The 22,293-nt window shown below is 51.9% G+C and overlaps 1 long non-coding RNA gene across 1 annotated transcript; it reads right to left on the bottom strand.

Annotated features, from left to right (window-relative positions):
- Positions 1-8,443: 8,443 nt before the first annotated feature.
- Positions 8,444-17,513, bottom strand: LOC129151021 (uncharacterized). Its single transcript, XR_008557831.1, has 3 exons — positions 17,404-17,513; positions 9,794-9,958; positions 8,444-8,588 (listed from the first exon to the last, which is right to left on the bottom strand). It is a non-coding gene; the product is annotated as an uncharacterized LOC129151021 (long non-coding RNA).
- Positions 17,514-22,293: the final 4,780 nt, after the last annotated feature.

The raw sequence follows: 22,293 nt of genomic DNA, 5'->3' as shown, positions 1-22,293 counted from the left end.
GAGGTGCAGGGACTTGGCGAGGGTGACGTGGCTAATAAGTCATAAAGCGAAGATCTGAAGCAAACTTGCCTAACTCCAAAGTCTGGGTCCCCACCTCCTGGCCCGTAGGCCTGGGGCGACCTGGTTCCCAGCCATCGCATCTGAAGGAGACTTCGCCCTTTGTAGGTGGCGGGAAGGGAGGCCACCTCACTTGAACCTGCTTTGAGATTCATTCCGCAAAGGCTGCGTTTCCTGGCCGCTTGGTGTTTTTGTAGTGAAGGCTGAGAACCCATCCTGGTGAATGGACTCTCTCAAACGCTCTCTCCCCCGCCCCCACCCGCGATCCTCAGAGGCACAGTCACATATACAAACTTCAAAGCCACTCACATCCAGCCTGACGTGACCCGAGGGTGCCTCCCCGGGCCCTGGCGGAGATGACAACTGACGATGGAGCTGTTTTTAATGATGTTGTTGTTTTTTTAATCAAACCAGAAAAAATGTGCAAATGCTCAAAAGGCTATTTATAAACTCCAGCTGTGGCCACTTACCCACATCTAATGCTGCTAATCACATAAACACACGTTTATCCCCACCCGTGGAATGCACTTCCAGTTCATCCCCACTTTCTGTGCCTCCCCCATTCCTACCCCACCCCGGCCAACAAAACAGTTTCTTTGTCACTCGCAATTGCTGTAATTAGTATTGTCTACACAGGCCTGTTCCCCTTGTTGTGCCCTGTCTGAAGCTATGCTATTAAAACAAAAGTTTTGCCAAAACCGGTTTGGCTCAGTGGATAGAGCGTCGGTCTGCAGACTGAAAGGTCCCAGGTTCGATTCTGGTCAAGGGCATGTACATTGGTTGCGGGCACGTTCCCAGTGGGGGATGTGCAGGAGGCAGCTGGTCGATGTTTCTCTCTCATCAATGTTTCTAGCTTTCTATACCTCTCCCTTCCTCTCTGTAAAAAATCAATAAAATATATTAAAAAAAAAAAAAAAAGTTTTGACTTTTGGGGAAGTCTAAACATCTCCAATGTGCCGGGCTGTATTTGTAGAGAATTTCACAGGGAGAGTCCCACTTCAGATGTCCATTTATAACCAGGTATACCTGTTAGGATTAAGCTTCAGTAAATATAATAGGGAAAAAACCCCACACAAACATGTTATGCCTTTAATAAGATCAAAGTTTATTATTGTTTTATAAAAATACTTTTAGAGATCCAGATGGCTATCTTTCTGTTCTGCCGTCCTTAGCATGTGGCCTCCCTCCACCCTCAAGGTCATCTCAGGAGTCAAAGTGGCTGCTGCAGCTCCAGCCATCACGTCCACCTTCTAGGCCAGTAGCCAGAAGAAACCGAGGAGCCAAAGGGCCCTTACACTCTCCCTTTTATAGAGCCTTCCTGGCAATAGCCTGTCACAGTTCCTTGTATATCTCCTGGGCTGAATCATAGTCACATGGTCATATCTAGCTGCAAGGGATGCTGAGAAATGTTGTCTTTGGACATTGACGATCAGCAGTCTCTGCACCATCAGAGATGTAGTGTGACGAGATCAGCCCAGAACTGGAGTTCTGCCCACCCAGCACAGTGCTGGGTACCAAGGAGTCCTCTGGGCTTCCATTATTCACCGAGTCATCATTACTTAGGACAAACTCCTTTCTTCCAGAGGGGCGGTGATCTGGGAATAGAAGTGACTTATTGGTTTTAGGTAAAACTGGCTCAGCAAAACCAAAGAAGCAATCTGGTGTTCTCAGGAGTCCATCTCCACGCTCTGCCCCAGGGGCAGCTTAGCATCCCAGGATAACGCTGTAGCTGAATCTGTGCCCCTGATTCACAGTCTGCTCACCGGACCTATTAGAAAAGCATTCAAGGCTCTGCTTTGGGTTTCTGTGTCTCCTCCAAGGTTGCATGGCCAGCATATCGGCTCTTCTGCCATCTGCTTTGTCTTCTTTCTCTCAACTTATTCTCACTGTCCCATCGGTGCTTTCTAGAACACTGCAGGCTGGCTCTAGGGTAGGAAGGGGATGCAGAAGAAGTGGGGTCGCCTCCAACAGGAGCCCAGTAGAATGGTGGGGAGAGGGGGGCAATGGAAAGAGATGACAGACAGTAGGAACGAGATTCCCACCAGGACTCAAATCCCAGAGGAGCGAACGTGGGTTATAGCAGGGGATCTCAACCAGAGCGGTTCTGCACCTCCCAGGGGAAAGCTGGCAACGTCTGCAGACATTTTTGGTTGGCCCAACTGGGGTGAGCGGTGTTACTGGCAAAGAATGGGTAGAAGCCAGAGATGGTTCTACACGTCTGACCATGTAGAGCACAGGCCCCCACAGCAAAGCATCAAATCCCCATAGAGTTGAGGCTGAGATCCTCCGGCTTGAAGGGAGCAGAGATGACATACCTTGAAGGGAGCAGAGATGACGTACCCGTCAAGAGCGTGTGCTCTGAGGTCAAAGGCCTGGGCTGAAACCCCTGCTCCGCCACACGTCAGGTCCGGACCACTCTGGCCTGCCTGCATGTTTGCATATCCGTACTAGCCTGTGGGGTTTTCTGACGGTTGAGTGAGATAAGCCCCATAGAGTGTTTGTACAACACCTGGCACCGGGACCTTTCCCAAGTGTGCAGAGTGGGACTGAGCAAGAGGAAGCCGTGTATACACGTTGGGAGTTCCATGCCGAGGGTCATACCATCAGCATCCTATCCTGCAGCTAAAAGGAAAGTCGCCAAGCAAGACACAGAAATCTAATGTGATTGTACAAATGCTGTCCTGTGCCAAACCAAGAGGCGAGGCTGCCCCGGAGAGAAGGAAATCCCATCCCGCGGCTAAACCCACGCCGTGCGCAGGAGGGTGGGGGGGACACGGGCCGGGCCCTCAGCCCCTACACTCCACTAATGCTCAGAGCAGGGCCCCGCTGTGCGTGGCTTGACGCTTGGACCTGCCTGTCCTTGGGAAAGCAGTGTCTCATGGCGAAGGGGCTGTTTACGCAAAGGCGTGATAGAGGCGAGAGGGGGAGCTGTGGGAATGTTCCCAGAAAGAGCGACCCCTGCAGAGGGACGAGAAGGAAGGACCAGAGCAGAAGCACGTCTGGTGTTCTCAGGAGCAGCAGGACTCAGGGTGGCTGGAGCAGGACAAGGGGAAGGCTGAGTGATGGTGGGGCAGGGCGCGGGGGGTGGGCTGGGCCCTATGGGTCAACGTCAGGGCCTTCATTCTGCTCCTGTTGAGACGAGAAGCTGCTGAAAAGTCTTGAACAGAGCAGGAGCCGGATGGGCCTGGTTTTAACAGAGCATCTCTGCTGTTGTGCTGAGAATGCCCGTGGGGCTGCAGGGGGGAGGCAGGGAGCCAGAGGAGGTGACATGAGTCCGAGTGGGATCGCAGAGGTGCTGGTGGAGGAGGAAGTTTGGGATATATTTTGAAGCTGGGGCCACTGGGATTTGCGGCTGGATTGGTGGTGGGTTGTAAGAGAGAGAGTCACCACCAAGGTTTTGTCCTGAGAAACTGTGTATTGGGTTGAAAAGTGGCCTCCAAATGATATGTCCAAGCCCCAACCCCCTGGAACCAGTGAAGGTGACCCAGCTTGGACAGAGGGTCTTTACAGATGTAATTAAGTCACAGATCTCAAGACGAGGTCATCCTGGATTTCAGGCGGGCCCGGGATCTGACGACAGATGTCCTTATAAGAACAGGAGGGACAGAGAGACCCCGAGGAGAAGGGTGTGTGAGGACAGAGGCGGGGATTGGAGGGACGCGTCTACAAGTCACGCAGCGCCTGGATCCACAGGAAGCTGGGAGGGCGGCACAGAGCGCACCCTCCCTCGGAGTCCCCAGAAGGAACCAACTCTGATGACCTTGGTATCGGCCTCCCAATCGACTGCTGTTGTTGTAAGCCACTCGGCTATGGTGCCCTGTTCCAGCAGCCACAGGACACTCACACACGCTGCGAAGGTGGCGTGGGCTCGAGTTGAGATGGAGACCGTAGGGGGAGGACATCCGTGTGAGCGGCGAGGAGGGGGCCCTGGAAAGCCTGTGCAGGGATACCGTGAGGGTCTCAGGAGGCGGCCCTTGCTGTTCCACCTGGAACCTCCTCCCTGACTTCCTGGGCCCGGCCTCACGCCCGTGCCCAGAGGGCTTTGCCGTCTAAAATAGCCTGCTCCACCCCAGGCCGCCATCCTGTCTCATCTTCCTCCCGGAATCCTCTGGAATAATCTTACTCTTTGTTTGCTTTTGTCATCTGGTTCCCCGACACCAAGCCACGAGCGTGCCCTGAACTGAAATTTGCGCAAGGGCAGGGGTGTCTCTGTGTTTATTTCACGTTAGCGTTTGTTTCTCTGCTTTCCTTTGTGTGCTTTGTTTTCTCTTACGAATCCCCAGGGGTCAGGCAGGCCCGCCAGCAGCCCCTGATGACCACGGCCTGGAGGCAGGCGCTCCGGGTGGGCGGGCATGCTCCTCCAGCACCCCGGGCCGCTGGGCCTGAAGTTCACGGTGATGAGCACTCACCTGGGCCGCCTGCTAAAAATGCGGCATCTTGAGATTCTGACTCACTAGCTCTGGGTTAGGACTTGGAAATCCGCATTTTTCACAAGATCCCCACGTGACTCCAACGCAAGTGACCTGGAGGGCGCACACTTTGTCAAACACGTAGGGAGTGCAGGCTGCTGCTGACACGCTGCCTGGGGTGGGTCCTGCCTGCCGGGACCGGCAGCCTGATGATTGATAGGTCACCTCAGCGTGACGGTCCGAAGCCCAGACTCACATCCAGCTCTAGGCCCCTGGCGGGGGTGGGGGGGGGGGGGGGGGGGCGGAGGGGCCTGGGTGCTTCAAACACACACAGGGTGTTTCTGCCTATGTCCCTGTCTGACTCACATGGCACTGGATGGAGCCAGGAAGGAGCCTCCCCGCTGGACGCCCGCTTTGCTGCCAGCCCCGGGAGAATGTCCCTCCAGATGCCTGTGACTAACCCACGGCCCCACGGGCGCCCCTGGGTGGGGAGGGGTGAGGCCCGGCATCTCCAGACATCTCGAGACGACGTATGAAAGCATCGGGTACCCTCAGGGAAATTCAGATAAAGGCCAGGGCTTGAGGGCTGGTGCAAGGACGCTGGCCAGGAGCTGTTCTTGCAAACTTGACCAATTAAGGGCCTAGCTTCCGGAGCCTTACACACAGTTGACATTCAAAATGATGCCTGACCTTGGGAAGGCAATGAGTCACAGCTCCGGGGCCTGGCGGCAGAGTTTCCGACCTCCGTGAGCCCCGGGCGTTCCTGTCCCCAGGACGTCCACTTGGGGGCTGTCAGCTGCTTCTGCCAAAGTGCAGCGAGGCATCTTGTGCCGGGAGCTGACCCTGCCGGGGAGAGGTCAGCTTCCTGGGGAGGACCCGGATGATAAAGGCGCTCAGCATCTCCAATGGGTCTCGGCTGGTCCCAGGTGTGGGGTGACCAGTGGACGCTGGATCCACGCGTGAGGACACATCTTGTGGGCGTGCAGCGGTGAGGCCAGGGAGAAGCAGACCACAGAGGCCAGGAGGCAGGCGGGGAGTATGTCTCTCTTTCAACCTGTGCCCATCAGTAATGGCACTAGACTGGAGCAGCCCCGCATTCCAGGCGGAACAGGAGAGAGCTCTGTTCCCTGTTTCTTCTCCCCCCCACACCAGATGTGTGGGTTTTCTATGCACCCAAAAATCCTTGACACCAGCTGCGGGCCCTGCTCTTCAATTCGATCCTGACACTAACCGGAGTTAGCGCAGCCCCACAGGTAAGGGCTCAGACCCACAAGACTGCCCCCCCTCAATGCCAATCACACCTATGCTATCTCGTCCAGGTTGTCACCTATGCTTCTGACAGACCTACAGTAAATGGGGGTGCCCATCCTAGCCAGTCTGGCTCAGTGGATAGTGTGTCGGCCTGCGGACTAAAGGGTCAAGGGCACATGTCAAGGGCACATGTCTGGCTTGTGGGCTTGATCCCCAGTAGGGGGCATGCAGGAGGCAGCCTATCAATGATTCTCTCTCATTATTGATGTTTCTCATGAGTCTCATGCTTTTGGGATTGTTATGGAGGCTTCCTCACTAGGTGTGATCAATCATTAACTCGTGTCCAGCCCCTCTCCTCTCTCTAGAGGCGGGTGAGGGGCTGAAAGTTCCAAGCTTCTAGTCATGGTCTTTCCAGTGACGAGTCCCCATCCAGGAGCCCACCCAGAGCCACCTCATGAGAACAAAGGATGCTCCTAGCAGCCCCGATTATAAGGATTATAGGAGCTCTGAGTCAGAAATCGAGGGCAGGGACCAGCATATATCTTTTCTATTATTGCACACAGCCTCTGCAAACATCTCTCTCTTCAGAGGCAGAGAGAGAGGGAAGAGCAGGTGGAGAGAGGGGACTGAGGCTGAAGACTCGGTCATATCTCAGTTGTTAGGAGCCTGCTATGGGCCTTGGGCAACTGTGGCTGATGACAACAATAACAATGACCACAGTGGTGACACCCCCTCACTGGGCATGTGCACATGCCAGGGGCTGGGCTAAGCCCTTTTCACACATCATCTCCTTCCATCCTCAGGCCTCGAAGGGCAGAGACTCCAGAGGTGAACAGAGGTGGGATTCTGCCGTTTATAAACTGGTGACCTGGAACGTGTTACTTAACCTTGGCAGTTTGAAAAATAGCCGTTTATTTATTCATCTCATAAATCTTCAATCTGGGCAGGGCTCAGTGGAATCGCTTATCTCTATGTGGTGTTAGCCAGGGTAGATTGCAGGAAAGCTGGCGTCCTTGAAGCCTGGTTCACTCACAGCTGATGCAGATGCAGAAGCAGATGCTGATACAGATGCAGAAGCTGATGCTGATGCAGGTACAGATGCAGAAGCTGATGCTGATGCAGGTACAGATGCAGAAGCTGATGCTGATGCTGACACAGCTGCAGAGGCAGAGGCTGATGCAGGTACAGATGCAGATGCTGATACAGATGCAGAAGCTGATGCTGATGCAGGTACAGATGCAGAGGCTGATGCTGATGCTGATACAGCTGCAGAGGCAGAGGCTGATGCAGGTACAGATGCAGAGGCTGATGCAGGTACAGAGGCAGAGGCTGATGCAGGTACAGAGGCAGAGGCTGATGCAGGTACAGAGGCAGAGGCTGATGCAGGTACAGATGCAGAGGCTGATGCAGGTACAGAGGCAGAGGCTGATGCAGGTACAGATGCAGAGGCTGATGCAGGTACAGAGGCAGAGGCTGATGCAGGTACAGAGGCAGAGGCTGATGTTGATACAGATGCAGAAGCAGATGCTGATGCAGGTACAGAGGCAGAGGCTGATGCAGGTACAGATGCAGAGGCTGATGCTGATGCTGGCTGCCAGCTCAAACAGCTGGGCCTCCTTGGGCAGCTCTCTCTATCTCTGGTGATCTCTTTTCATGGTATGTCCAGCATGGCGGGGTGGCTTCAGGGTAGCCAGATTTCATACGCGGGAGCTCAGGGCTTCAAATTTCCTCTCTCATCTAAGTGCCTTGGACGTCCTAATTTTTCTACACTAAACATGTATTATGAGTAAGAAAAGCAAACATGTTATCAGCATCCACTTCATGGCTGTGCAACTTGTGCCATTGTTCACGTCCTCGTGCCCAGAAAGACCTTACACTTGGTACTTTCACCCTCTTAAACTTCAGACTTTACCTTTGAACTTGTGTTTTGTAACTGGAGTTCGATGGGCCAGGGAGCTCGTGCGTGAGCAGAGGAGGCACACTCCATCGGCACGTCCACTGTGCTTTGCCATCCTTTTGCATGTGGCAGTCACTGTTCCCCATGCTTTCAGGATTCCGGGATACCCGCCATGCAGGGGAGTCCAGGAACCCTCAAAGCAAGTCCATGTTAAGCGTGCTCCATCTACCACTGAGCCGTAGCCAGGGCCCTGCCCGCCAGAGAAGCCAGGCTCTCTGTCAGAGCCAAACTGGCTTTGAATGTAGAGAGGAGGCAAATGCAGGAAGAAGCAGGAACGTCCGAGGATGCGTTCTTACACATGTCACTTCCCTGGGTGGTCAACCATTTACACAGCCTGCAGTTCCTCCCCCCGCCCCCGACCCTCACTCATCAGCAACACAAGGCAGAGAAGGTTGGTAGGATGTGTGCATATCTAGAAGTGAAATGCAGGGGAGAGGGAGGAGGGTGGGGGTGGGAGAGGACCTAGAGGGGATAAATGGTGATGGAAAAATAAAATGAAATACTTTTTAACAAGAACTGAAATACAGAGTTAGTTTTGTTTGGCGTTGCCACGCTCTGGTGAAGATGGATTACGTGGCCTGGATGAGATGAAACACAAGTCGTGCGATTTTGGTGACTGTGTGTGGATCCAATGCTCTTAGATTTGTATTTAAAATCGGAGTTGTGCAGTGTAAAGAGGGACAGTACAAACTCATGCCAGTCATTTAAAATGTCTCTCTACTCAGGAAAACATTAACTAGCAAATAAAAACACGCCACAGCCAGTCAAGAAAGATCATAGAAGAAAGGAAAAAACTGTGTATTTTAGGACCTTTAGCCCTATTTAGCAGCACTTATACTCCTGCTTTTTGAGCAAGGGCCCTGCATTTTCATTTTGCATGGGCCCCACAGGTTAGGTGGCAAGTCCCGGGTACCCTGTAGGAAGAAACCAGAGGAGAAATGAGCAGGGCACAGGCAGTGTTTGGCGAGGGAGGGGCTGGCTCTGATCCCGGCCGGGCCTTGCCTCCCTCCACCAATTTGCAGAGAGGAAGGAGCTGGGAGATTTGTTTGCACTCAGTTCAGTTAATCAAGTGGCCCGCGTAGGCATCAGCAGTAACTTAGACTTTATCACAATATTTTCTTTGGCTCCCGGCTTCACCTTGAAGGTGAAGTTTGGTTGGGGGCGGGGGGAGCAGCTGCTCTGAGCTCACTCCCTTGGGTCCTTCTGGACGCCCGAGCGCACAAAGAAAGTTCATTCTTCTGCTCTTAAAAACAATCAGGCCCTTTCCCTCTCTTATTTATTTTTTCATTTTAAGTCCAATTTAGAAAGGGCTGGGGGCCGTGACTCAGTCCTGCCTCGTGCCCCTCGGAGAGGCAGCGCACGGGAGCGTGGGGCCCCGCTAATCTCCAGGAGCGATATTTATGACCCGCCGGGGGGTGAAGGCACACATTGCTGGCTTTCCTGTCGGAGCAGCCAGGAGCCGCGACGTGGGGGCCCTCACCACCAGGTGGCCCTGGGGTGGCGGGCACTCTCCCATAGGGACAGCCGCGCCATCACAGCTTAGCTTCTCCCAAAGGCTTCTTGGGTCCTAAGGCTGGCAAGGGTCTGAGCCAGGGTGAGGGGCTGCCAGTGGCCTTTCCTGGGCCTTAGTGAGGGATGATGGCAACGGAACCCTCAGGCACCTTCCACTGCCCTTGGCTGAGAACAGATGGGGAGAAGCATGTCTGGAGGGAAGCCTTGTGCCTGGCGGACCCTCAGTGATCAGGGGAAAAGGAACGGTGGGAGGGGCTTATGGATTGACTGCCAGAGCCATTCTGAAGGGTTTCCCAGTACAGCACACAGCAGGATGGGTGGGGAAGGGGCTTGGTTTTGCCATCACTTGGGTGTGCGTTTGAATGCCAGTCCAGTCTCTGACGCACCTCCCTCATATGGCTCACGCAAGGAGGGCACGCAGAAGTGCTCAGTGCCTGCTAGTTCTAGTCATTAATCCAGGTGCGCCAGAACCTACAGCCTCCCAGTTTTTACATTTCAGTGTGTCAGAGACTGCTCTTTGTCCCCCACATTGCTTTTTCCTCCTCTTTTTTGATAATAGTGCTTCTGGATTGTAGCTGGGCTTATGGCTACACCAAATAAGCTATACCTCCAGCAACTGCATGTGACCAAATGACCAAGCTCAGGCCAACGGGATGAGCAGAAAGGATGTAGGCAACTGCCAGGCATTGTCTCAAATGACGGGCATGGCTGCCCTTCCCTCTGCTGCTGGCTGAATGCGGACCCAGTCAACATGTTGGTGAACCCTGGACCTCTGGAAGCAAAGGAGACAGAGTAAGAGAGAGGGAACCAGTGTCCCCGGCCCCAGAGCTTCCATGTCCACCTGCTTATCCTTGAACTGGGAGAGAGATATAAAATTTTCTCTTCTTTAGTAGGCTGCTGTTGTTTGGGGTCTCAGGTCAGTGGCTGTACCTGTCCCCTAACTAATTCCTTTGGCAACGATCTCAAGTTTTAAAATAATTGTGTGGGCAGACACACAGTGTGCCAAATAAAACCCATCGGTGGGCCGGGCACAATTTGTGGGACCACTAGCTTACAACCTCAGCTTTAGATTTGGAAACCTGGGAGGATGGCACAAGAAATAAACCCATTTTGTTTGAGAGCATCAATGTATAATAGTAATAATAATTAAAAGCTCAGTAATCTATTGTGAGTTGTGTATCCAAGACTGTCCTCAGCCCTTTACCTATGTTATCTAGTTAAATCCTCAAACAATCCTATAAGGCAGGTCCTTTTACAGATGAAGGTGCGAGGGTTTATGGCAATAAGTTTAGACCAAGACATGCTTTGCCTACAGTCAGTGAGAACCTCTGGGTACCTTGGGCCAGCAGGAGGCCACAGGGGCCTCTGAGATGATGTATTCTAATTGTCCCCACCCCACCCCTCGTGTCAGAGATGAGGCTGAGTCTGGGGATGGAGAGGGAAGTTGGCCTGCCCCAGCGCAGACACTCAGGAGAGATGCCACTGCAGTTAGAGAAGCAGAAAGGGCAAACATGCAGGGGTTCCCTCACTCACGAGCTGAGTATCAGAACTCCCTTCAACTCCTTTGTAAGTGGCCTTGATGGGAGAGATGCCCAAAGGGTCCCAGGGTGTGTTGGGATGGGGTGGGGGGCCTCCCAGGTTTAGAGGCAGCCCTCCCCCCCGCCGTGGTTTCTTGAGCCTGGTTTCCTTGGGGAGTCCCCTTGCTCCAGGCCCCCATCAGCACCCCTGATTCATGCTTCTGACATCACAGGAGAGTTGTTCTCCCAAACAAAGCGGGGAGGCCTGCGGTGTGCTTATGGGCAGCCACAAATGAGGGGTCTCAGAGCCACCAAACTGTAACAGAGCAAAGATTATTGTTTAACCAGAACTGGGAGGTTTAAGGGATTAGAAGTATATCCTGACAAGTTGGAAAAAATAAGGCATTACTTCCCAGGGCATGGGTTTCACCCGACACTGTTCCCTTCTGAACCTTACATAAGTTTTGAAGACGGAGGCAGAAGAGCAATATGTAGGAACGTATCCTGGCTTCACTGCTGCCTACTAGCTGTGTGACCTTGGGCAATTTACATAACCTCTCTGAGCCTCAACTGCCTCTTCTGGGAGTGATGGGAGTAGTTCTCTTGCAGGACAATGAGGATTAAATAAATAATGCAAACATCTCATTTGCATTACGAATGTTGGATGAAACTGCAAATGGCTACATTTTAAGAAAAAAATGCGTTTTTATTGATTTGAGAGAGAGCAAAAGGGAGAGGGAGAGAGATAGAAACATTGATGAGAGAGAAGCATCAACACTGATCATCAATCAGCTGCCTCCTGTATGCCCCCCACTAGGGATTGAGCCCACAACCTGGGCATGTGCCCTGACTGGGAACTCAACCACTGAGCCACACTGGCCGGGCTAATTTTATTTTCTTATGGGCAACATCCTTAGAAGTGTATGTTTCCTATTGCCACTGTGACAAGTTAATACAAACTTAATGACTTAAAACAACATAAACTTAGTATCTTGATTTCTAGAATTCAGAAATCCCAAAGTCAAGGTGTCAGAAAGGCCGAGTTCCTTCTAGAGCAGTGGTTGCCAATCTTTTGGACCTCATGGACCACCAGTGGTCCGTGGACCACCGGTTGGCGACCGATCTTCTAGAGCAAGCATGTCAAACTCGCAGCCTGTGGGCCACATGCCTTGTCTATTTGGCCCATGGTAGCCTTTGAGTTTGACATGCTTGTTCTAGAGGCTCGGGGAGAATCCATTCCCTCGCTTTGTCCAGCTCCTAGAAGCCTCCTGCAGTCCTTGGCTTGTGGTCCTTCCTTCATCTTTAAAACCAGTGTCTTCAGGTCTCTCTCTGACATCTGCTCTGTCCCCACATCTCCTTTGGACTCTGACCCTCCTGCCTCCCTTATAAGGACGCCATTTGCATATCAAGCCTACCTGAATAACCAGGACCATTTTCCAATCTCAAAACCCTTAACTCAATCCTATCTGCAAAGCTCCTTTTGCCATATAAGGAAACATATTCACAGATCCCAGGCATTAGAATGTGGTTGTCTTTAGGGGTCATTATTCTGCCTGTCATAGCCAGCGATGGACATTTCTTTTTTAAAATGGGCCTAAGAAGACATCTTAGGATGGCTGTTGGGACTGTCATTGTTTAAGACATATGCAACAGAGGCCCAAATGACAGTGGCTAAAACACGATCTCTCTGTCTCTCTGTCTCTCTGTCAAAACTGGGCTGAAGGGGCCTGCCTGACCTTCTACTTGAGAGAAAATGAGCCCTTGAGTTGTCTAACTGTCTTTGCTTTGGCGATGTGGGGTCTCCCTGGCCTGCCTGTTGGCTCTCTGCCCTTGTACCCAACAGGGAGTCTTGCTGATAGGTGTGCCCTGCCCAGGTGTGAACAGTCTGCGGCTTGTCCAGCATTCCAAGGAGAAGCCACTTGAGGAGACCTATGAAGCTGCAGAGAAAACCCAGGCCTCTTAGACAGTAACCAGCTTGATCCTTTATTTGTAAATGAGAAACAACATTCGAGGGATCTTAAGACGTTGGAAGAAAACACACATCACAAAAGGGAAGATCCAAATGGGGAAACTGAATACTTCACTCTGGAATAAGCAGAGATAATTTGGGGAAGAGAAGAAAACGTACTTTCACCCGAGTTTGTACCGTCAGGAGGATTTGAGAGACTGTTGTATCCACAAACACACATTGTGAAATGGAGTAGTCAGAGGAGAAGGAATCATTCTTGAAAATGAGAAATATGATTGCATTTGAAAATTTCAATGAGTGGGCTGAGACATAAAACAGATATGGCCGATGATCAAGTTAGTAATCTGGCAGACAGACTTGAGGAAATCTTCCAGAACTGAAAGAGGAAAAGCAGGGAAATTTTTTAAAAAATGGAGACAGAGGATAAATCCAGAAGTTCCCAGCTCTGTAAAATGGGAATTTCAAAAGAGGAGAAGAGAAAGAAAGGAGTGGAGGGAATAATAAAAGAAATGAGAAGAACATTTTGCTGGACACCAGGAGAGACGAGTCTTCATATTACATAGGTCCAGTTATGATGCATACCCACAGACATCAGGGGACATTTTAAAACTTTACAAAGAAACAGGCTACCCTACAGGTCTTTGAAAATAATGATTTTGAAAGTGGGGAAACTCAAAAGATTGAGAAATCAGATGAGTACCACATTTGTCATCCACTCAGATGCTGGAAGACGATGGAGCTATGTCTTCCCTGTTAGGAGGATAAAAGATTTTCAGTCTGGGGTTCCTTATATCGTTAAAATAAAGGTGTCCTTAGACATTCACAAATCCAAAAATTCACAATCCCTGTACTCTATATGAAAAAACTATCCAAGGGTCTATGTTAATCTCCCAGAAAAGAATCTGAGAAAGAGAATGGCATACACAAGTTTGCAAAGTAGCAGTTGGCAGTTAGACGGAAGAGGCAGAGAATACCAGAAAGAAACTGAGAGTGTGTATTGGCTCTGACACCTGGACGACTCAATTCTTTTGAGCAGGGAAGGTCCAGTGACTCAGGTTCACAGTTCCTCTGCCCGGGCCCATTCGCGCCTAGTTCCTCAGTGGGTACTGCTTACTTGGTCATGTAGTAAGGGCCATTGATTGGCTTTCATTTTTATAGTCAACCTGTTGACAGTTCAAAGAAGATTTAGTTCTAAACTCTAGAACAGAATAATGAGAAACTATAGCTAACACGGATGGGGATTTCTTATATAACTTAGCATGAATCAACACATTGAATCTTCATGACAGTCTGATGAAGCAGAAACTGTCATTACCCTCATTTGTACCAATGAGGAAACTGGAACACAGAGAGTTTAAGTAACTTGCCCAAAGGTACACAGTAAGAAATGGCAGAGATGGGATTTGAAATCAGACATACCAACTTCAGGGTCACGAAGTAAAAATACTGTAACTAACATTCATGGGAGGGAAGGGGGAGAAGAGATGGATAGAAGTCAGAGTAACTACGCTAATATCCCGTCTTCCAATATTAGGAAGCATGCAATACCATCAAAAGTTGACGAATCAAGCCATAGAAGTAGGCATATTGTTAAAGGTAAATGTTAGCATCAGAAAAACTGGAAAAGTCAAACCAAGAATTGACACCACCGGGGAGTGGGCCTGCGAGTACTCTGGTGGAAGACTTCGTATGTTACACTTCTGTTATTGAAAAAAATGTTTTATCTTGTGCATATATTACTAAAACTAGTTCAATTTTTTTTTTAAAAAAATATAGTTCTCTAAATGTAGCGGGTCATCTTGCCAATCCTGAGCAGAAGTTACACACTTTGGAATAATTGTCAGGTGGAGCCTGGAGCCCACCTCCAGCAGCCTGCTCAGCCCGACCCTGCCTGTCCAGTCCAGCCTCCCGCCCACTCCTGGGAAAAGTCTTCCAAGGTCAGAACCGTGGCGACACCACATTCCAAAGGAAGCCCCCGATTCCTGGGCAACGCTGTTTGCCCTTCCCCGGGAGGCCAAAGGCGAAGGATGATGGGGCCCTGGGAGAATTCCAAGGAGGAATTACTGACACAGCCCCTGGATTCACCACTGGGGGTGTTTGGGACATTTGTCACCCCCTACATAGGTCTGGTAGCATCCTCCAGCTCTCTGGGAGATACTGTGGGGGTGGACTTGCTCCAAATTTGGGGTGTCTTCGTGCTCACTCCTTGACTTCCCCCAGGGTCTGCTCTCTGCCAGCCCCCCATTAATGCCAGGTTCCCAGAGCTGCCGCCTCTGCCCTAGACCCCCAGGGTCCCCACTCTGCCTTCCTCGCCACCTCTCTGTGGTTCTCGCCGTGAGTCATGGTGGGTGGCTGTGCCGCCGCGCTATCTCGGAACCGGAGATCCCTTAATTCCCTCCAGCTGCATCCTGCAGGGCTGAGGTCACTGTTCTGGCGCAAGAGGAAAGCAGGGAGTTTGTTGTGTCTTTGTTTCATTCAAATGGTTTGGGTGATGACTCACTCCATTTCTTCTTTCTTTCTATTTAAACCAGGGCACCGTCTGGGAGTCGTTTTTGATTAGAAGTTGACCTCAGAAATATGCTCGCATCATTTTGAAAGCATCTTCCAGCACCACAGAAACTGACTCCACATGAAAAAGGACAGCGTGGAGGCAGCCCAGGCCGGGCCTGTGCGCTCCTGGCCTCCGCGGGGCCTGGGCCTTCCCACAGTGCTCTCGGGGCAGTGCTGGCCCGAATCCGAATTAGGACGCGGATACACATACTGACCAGGGGCCAGCTGGGCATGATGATGTCATCATTGCCGTAGTCCATGACGGCAGCTAATATTACTGAGTACTTAGTATGGGCCATGTGGTTCCTAAGGGAGTCGCACTGACTGAGCCCGTTTTATTCTCACAGCATCCTGTTTGAGCCGGGAGGTCGGGGTGGTTGACCCAGGATGTGGCCCCGTCCACATTATTGGCTACCCAGACCACGTGCGGAGACGGGCCAGGCACAAAGTGTCCATTTCCCCAGCCGTCCACAGGCTTTTGGGAGAGACGGGGCTCAGAGAACAGGGTGGGAGGAACCACTTCCAGGCAGCAGGTTAGGGAGGTGGTGTTGGAGTTGGGCGGGTGGAGGGGAGCACCTGTGTGTTTAGGTGAGTTACACACCTGCGTGTCAGGGCACTGCTCTAGTCGGCAGGGGTGTGAGCTGAGGGAAAGGGAATTCTAGAAAATCCAACTGGTAGGTTAGTATAGACAGTTAAGGTCTGACCTTAGTAGCAGCCATAATACTCCAAGAGAGCCTGGTATCTCTGCTCCTCCCCCTAGAACAGCTCATCGGATGGCGCCTCCTAGTGGCCTCTTGTGAGCTCTTTTTGTGGGATGTTTGCAGATTGATAAGCCATCTGTGTTGTCAATGTATGTTTCCCAGGGCTGCCATAAATTGCCACAAACTGAGTGACTTAAGACGAAGAAATTTCCCTCTCCCCATTCTGGAGGGCAGCAGTTTGAAATCAAGGCGTTGCAGGCCCATGCTCCCTCCACAGGCCCTGGGGAGGCATCCTTCCTTGCTGTTCTGGCTTCTAGGCCATGGCTGTGGCAGCCAACTCCACCTCTGCCTCCGTCTTCACGTGGCTTCTCCTCTGAGTCTGTCTATTCCCCTTCCAATAAGGACACTTGTCATTGGACTTGGGGCCCACACTGATAATCCAGGATGATCTCATCTTGAGATCATTAACTTATTTACATCCCCTGAAGACGCTCTTCCCAAATAAAGTAACGTTCAGTTTCCTGGTGGACGCCTTCCGAGGAGGGGGCTCTGTGCAACCTCCACAGTCCATAGGTCTGTTTCTGCACTGAGTGGGAGCTTCTTGAGAACTGAAACTGTGCTTCTTCCTTCCTTTCTTCCTTTCTTTCTCCCTCCCTCACTTCCTCCCTCCCTCCCTCACTCCCTCACTTCCTTCCCTCCTTCCTTCCTTCCTCCCACCCTACCTCCCTTCCTTCCTTCCACCCTCTCTTTCTTCCTCCTTCATTCATTCCACAAATACAGAGGGAATGCCTACCATGATCCAGGCACAGTGCTGGGCCCTGGGGGTACTGAAACACCCCCCACAGATCCCATCCTGCCTCACAGAGCCAACTCTGCAGCGGGGCAGGCTGACTCAGTACCAACAGAGCCAGCATTGCACATTGAGGGTGGAGCTGCAAGGCAACAAGGAGGCCCAGACCAATAGGGTCAGGGGCGGGTGGGCGGACCAGCTCTAACTGGGAGGCAGGGCAGGCTTCCCAGAGATGGGACCCACAAGCTGGGCCCCCGATGCTGAGAAGGACCGGGTTGGAAGCTCCCCTCCTCACTTCCAGCTGTGAGATCTTGGGCCAGTTGCTTCATCGTTCTGTGCCTCGGTTTCCCCCATGTGAAATGGTAATGGGAACAATATAGAGGACTCAGTGAGTGAACCCATGGGGAGCCCTCAAAACTGCCGAGTTCCTATTAATTTGCCTCCGGCCCTCGGTCCAGGGACCTGACTCGGCCAGCAGGGCTCGGGGTCTCCTCTGTCTTGTCGACTCAGCAGATGGACTGTGTGGTCAGACTAAGGTTGTTCTGGGTCGCGTCCAGAGGAGGGTTAGGGAGGCCAGTGAGCTCTCGTGTGGGTCCCGGGACAGCATCCCCAGCTGGGCCTCTAGGGGGCAGTGGGGCTCCATGGAGAGTCCCTGTCTGAGTCTCCCAGAGGCTGGGAAATGCCCCTCACCTTAAAAAACGTGCCTCCATGTTCAGCATAAAGGCAGGTTTCTGCACACACTTTGCCGTGGCTGGGTCCCGGGGCCGCACCTTTCACGTTCAGATGTCTGGGAGCGACATGCTCATCGGGAAGGAAAGCATTTAGTGTCACAGGAACAACGGAATGTTTCTAAGAACGGAAGCCCACAGCTGTACCCACTTAGGGGGCACTTTGGGGTCCCAGCGTCACCCATCAGACTGGCCGGGAAAAGAAGCTGATTTCTAGGGCTCCTGCTGTTCACAGGGAGAAGACGTGCATTTCCGCATTCGATCCAGGTCTCCAGGCCCTAGAGACACATCTCCTTGACCGGTTCCTCCTCACCCGTCGTAGGGAGCGTCTCCTTCTCCTCCCCTAGCTTGGCAATCAAGGGTAGCCCCCTAGTCTTAGGGCAGCACTGCGACCCCGGAGATCTGAGACTCATGCCCAGAGCCCCCTGTGGCCACGTGGTTCGCCTCTGGGGGCAAAGAGAGGGGTTATGAGCCTCTACCTTAGGCACACACAGGCATGGGTTCCATCCTAACTTTGCCAATTCATGACACGCGGTCTTCGGCAGGGCTCCTTCTAGAGCAGTGGTTCTCAACCTTCCTAATGCCACGACCCTTTAATACAGTTCCTCATGTTGTGGTGACCCCCAACCATAAAATTATTTTCGTTGCTACTTCATAACTGTAATTTTGCTACTGTTAATGAATCGTAATGTAAATATCTGTGTTTTCCGATGGTCTTAGGCGACCCTGCTAGCGGTTCTCAACCTGATGGTCGCATAAGACCATCGGAAAACACAGATATTTACATTACAATTCATAACAGTAGCAAAATTACAGTTATGAAGTAGCAACGAAAATAATTTTATGGTTGGGGGTCACCACAACATGAGGAACTGTATTAAAGGGTCGCGGCATTAGGAAGGTTGAGAACCACTGCTCTAGAGCCTCCCACCTCTCCTGAAGAAATGGGAGAGACATCCTTGTTTGCAGGGGGCTGGGATTCCTGGACACGATTCCAGCGGCATGATTTCTGGAACAGGCTTAGCATGGTGCCAGGCATATCACCAAGACTCACCATACACAGCCCACCACGCCTCCCTGCTCCCACCCACCCTGCCCGTTAGACTCCCTTCACCCTGACCAGCTCCCTCCTGGGTTCCATGGTTCCTTACCGCCTCTGTGCTTACTGTTTGGGGTCTGTCCTTACTGCTGCGAGCTCCGCTGCTGCATCCAAAACATTGCTCTCGGCATATGTCAGCATCAACAAATATTGGCGAAGGGCATGAATGAGTGAATGAATGAATGGGAGCTCTTGTTGCAGTTAGCTGGGCCTCTGTTTCCCTAGCTGTGCAATGGGATGATTGTGTTAGAAGTAGCAGAGATTGCTCTGGGTGGATTCTGTGAGCAAACCTGTGCAGAGCATCTGGCCCAGGCACTCACCGACGCGACTTTATGTCCCTGGTCACGTGTCAAGGTTGTCCACAGCTTTACAGTGCAGCCAAGACAATCGCCTCCCCGCCCCACCTGCGGCTCAGAGCACCACCAGCACATTTACACACACTCAACCTACAAGGCCTGAGTGGGGTGTCCGCACCAGGCTCTCTCACACTGGATCCTTCCTCAGGCCAGGCCGGGAGGTCCAGGTCGGGAGGAGGACCCAGAGGCTCAGAGACGTGGAGTCACTCTCCCGTGAGAGTGGCAGCATGGACCTGGGACTGTCTCAGCTATTCCTCTGCTTAAACAGCCAGGGGCTGTGAGTCTCCACGGGGAGAGATGGCCCAGGGAGGGTGACAGAGTGAGTAGCCATGGTGACCAAGAGCAAGGCTTCTGAGGCATGTGGGTAGACGTGGGCATGAGTCTCGGCTTGGCAGCGACTTCACACCTCTGAGCCTCAGCTTCTTGTAAAATGGGGGTGATGACAGCCCCTTCCCCTGAGAGCTGTCTGTGAGACTGTAACCAGCCCAGTAGATGGTCGTTACCGTGCTGCGTTCAAAGGAATCAAGCAAGATCAACAGAGTAACGGTCCCCATGATGTCCACACTCGAATCCTGAGAGCCTGTGAGTTGGTGCTATGGGCAAAGGGGGCATTGAGGTTGTAGATGGAATTAAGGGTGCTAATCAGCTTGTGGTAAGGAGACTGGCCGTGGCATGCAGGAGGACCCCATGCGACCACAAGGGCCCTGAATAGTGGAAGAGGGAGGCAGCAAGAAAGGCTTAACAGGCCATTGTTGGTTCAAAAGATGGAGGAAGGAAGGGGCCATGAGCCAAGGAGTGTGGGCAGCTCCAGAAGCTGGACAAGGCAGGGAAGTCCTAGAGGTTCCAGAAGGAACACAGTCCTGCCAATGCCTGGCTTGGTGCCCAGAGAGTCTTCTGACCTCCCAAACGGTAAGGTGATAAATTTTGAAGCCCAAGTCTGTGGCGATGTGTTAGAGCAGCCGTAAGAAACTCCCACAGGAGGGCAATGGTAGGGCAGTACTCTACCCGGGCCTCCCTCTCAAGAGCCAAATTTGGCAAAATGAGGAGCAATCTCAGACCTGCTCACAGTGAATTAAAGCTCATAGAATCACGGCCCTTTATAAATGAGAAGAGACCTTCAGGTTCATCTAGTTCAGCATTTCCGAGTGAGATGTCCCCCAAATTAGTCCAGAACATATGGGCCAGTCAGTTAGGAAAGTTGCATCGGCTATCCACTTTTTAAACAGTCACAGCATTCTTCAGCCTCTTAGAGGCTCCGAGAAGGCCCTGCCCACAAGGCCCTGACCTCATGGGGAAGAAAGACTGGGGACAGGTCATATAATAGGCAGGAGACAGTGGGTTATGGATTCAGAGGGTGACCAGTTAGACATACTGAGCTGGGAGTGAATGAAGGCTGAATCCAGCAGTTCTGGTTTTGACAGTGGGGTAGATGGTGATGGCATTTTCTGAAGGGGGTACACAGGGGGAAATAACATTTTGCAGGCATGGGGGTAGCTGGCGAGTTCCATTCTGGGTATGACGGCATGGAGGGCCTAAGATAATGCCACACTGGGTTTCAGACCTGAGACGGAGCTAAGGAATGTGGACATTATTCATCTCAGGATGGAAAGCAGAGCTATGAGTGCCCATGGATGAGAAGACCAGGACCCGAGGCTGAGGCCTGGGGAGCTTCCACATTAGCTGGAGAGGAAGGGGGAGGGGGCAGAATCAGGGAAGCAGGGTATCCTAGAATCCAAGAGCAAGGGCACAGGTTCACTGGAGAGAACTCGATGGCCAAGCGCTGCAGAGAGTCCAGGGAGAAAGGGATGGAGATGAACCCATTAATTCAGCTTGAGGGGGCACTGGAGACCTTGAGTTCAGCCCAGTGGTGGGGGAGTGGGGCAGAGGCTGAGGGGACTATGGAAGGAGAGAAGGTACAACTCTTCCTAGAGCCTTGGCTGGGATGGTGGAGAAAGCCAGGCCAGTGGCTGAAGGCAGCAGAGGAGTCAGTGGCTTTTCTATTCTGCCATGACTTGCATGGTGGGGGTTCAGGATCTGAAGGAGGGGCTGACGCACAAATGAAAATGCTATACAAGAAAAATGAATTTAGAAGGCATTGGGGGCCAGGTGGAGCCTCTTTCTTGAAGAGACACATCGAGACTGGGTCCCATCTGCTTTTATTCAGTTTTAGATACACATCTTGCCCTCTAGCAATGCATACAGGCATATCAAAGGTAAAGTTTGGTAAACAGTAAAAGGATTATCAGGTTAGGCGCAGTGGTCGGCAAACTCATTAGTCAACAGAGCCAAATATCAACAGTACAACGATTGAAATTTCTTTTGAGAGCCAAATTTTTTAAACTTAAACTTCTTCTAACGCCACTTCTTCAAAATAGACTCGCCCAGGCCATGGTATTTTGTGGAAGAGCCACACTCAAGGAGCCAAAGAGCCGCATGTGGCTCGCGAGCCGTGGTTTGCCAACCACGGGGTTAGGGGATTGCCTTGAACCACTGCTATCTCAACACAAAGAATTGGTGCATAGTGTCAGCCCTGCTAACGCCCAAGGTCCATCGGCATTCCGCATTCCTTACTTCAGTCTCATGACAATATGTACAGTGGGTGGCTTCCCACATATTTCATTTCTGGTTTATGTAGACAAGGGACCCCTAGCATGTTTGAATGCTGATGGTTGGGAGCAGGAGGGTAAGGATAAAGTGAGTGGAGGAGGCTCCTTCAGAATCCTCAGGTGGGGGCAGGATGAAGGGTGCTGGAGGAAGGACCCAGGTACAGGGAGGCCTGTGGGCTTGTAGCATATGGAGACTCCTCAGGCCCAGCCCGTGCAGCAAACACGTGGGCAGCAGCTTGGGCAGTGCAGGGATGGGCAGGGCCTGGTCGTGGTGGCCCTGAGAGAGCCCGACAAAGGCATCGTCCACCACAGGGCTTTAAATCTAAGACCGACAGGGTCTGCTTCGAGCTTTAGAACCAATGTTTGTCGGTGAGTGAATGGGTGGAGGAGGCGTGGAGACCAGCTTCGAGGCACACGTGTGGCCCATCAGCCTGTTGGAGCCGGGCTCACGGAGCACCCATCTGCTCCATGGTAATGCTGGTGGAAATGTCTGTCTTAACTCAAGATGAAGAATATTCTGCAAGGTGGTATGCTTTGAGATTAAATAGCAGAGGCTTTAAGGGACAAACTGGGCTGGGATCCTGGCTCCCTTCCAATAAGCTGTGTGACCTCAGGCTGGTTACTTGACCCCTCTGTGTGTGTTACAGTCATTGCTGTATAACCAATTACCTACAAACTCAGCAGCTTACAACAGCACCTGTTTATGATCTCACAGCTTCTGTGAGCTGGGAATCCAAGAGCGGTTCCTTGCATCCTCTGTCGGGGTTTCTCCTGGGCTTGTGATCAAGGTT

Source organism: Eptesicus fuscus, chromosome 12, assembly GCF_027574615.1.
Source record: "Eptesicus fuscus isolate TK198812 chromosome 12, DD_ASM_mEF_20220401, whole genome shotgun sequence".
Taxonomy (NCBI): domain Eukaryota; kingdom Metazoa; phylum Chordata; class Mammalia; order Chiroptera; family Vespertilionidae; genus Eptesicus; species Eptesicus fuscus.
This window is presented reverse-complemented; position numbering and strand designations above follow the sequence as displayed.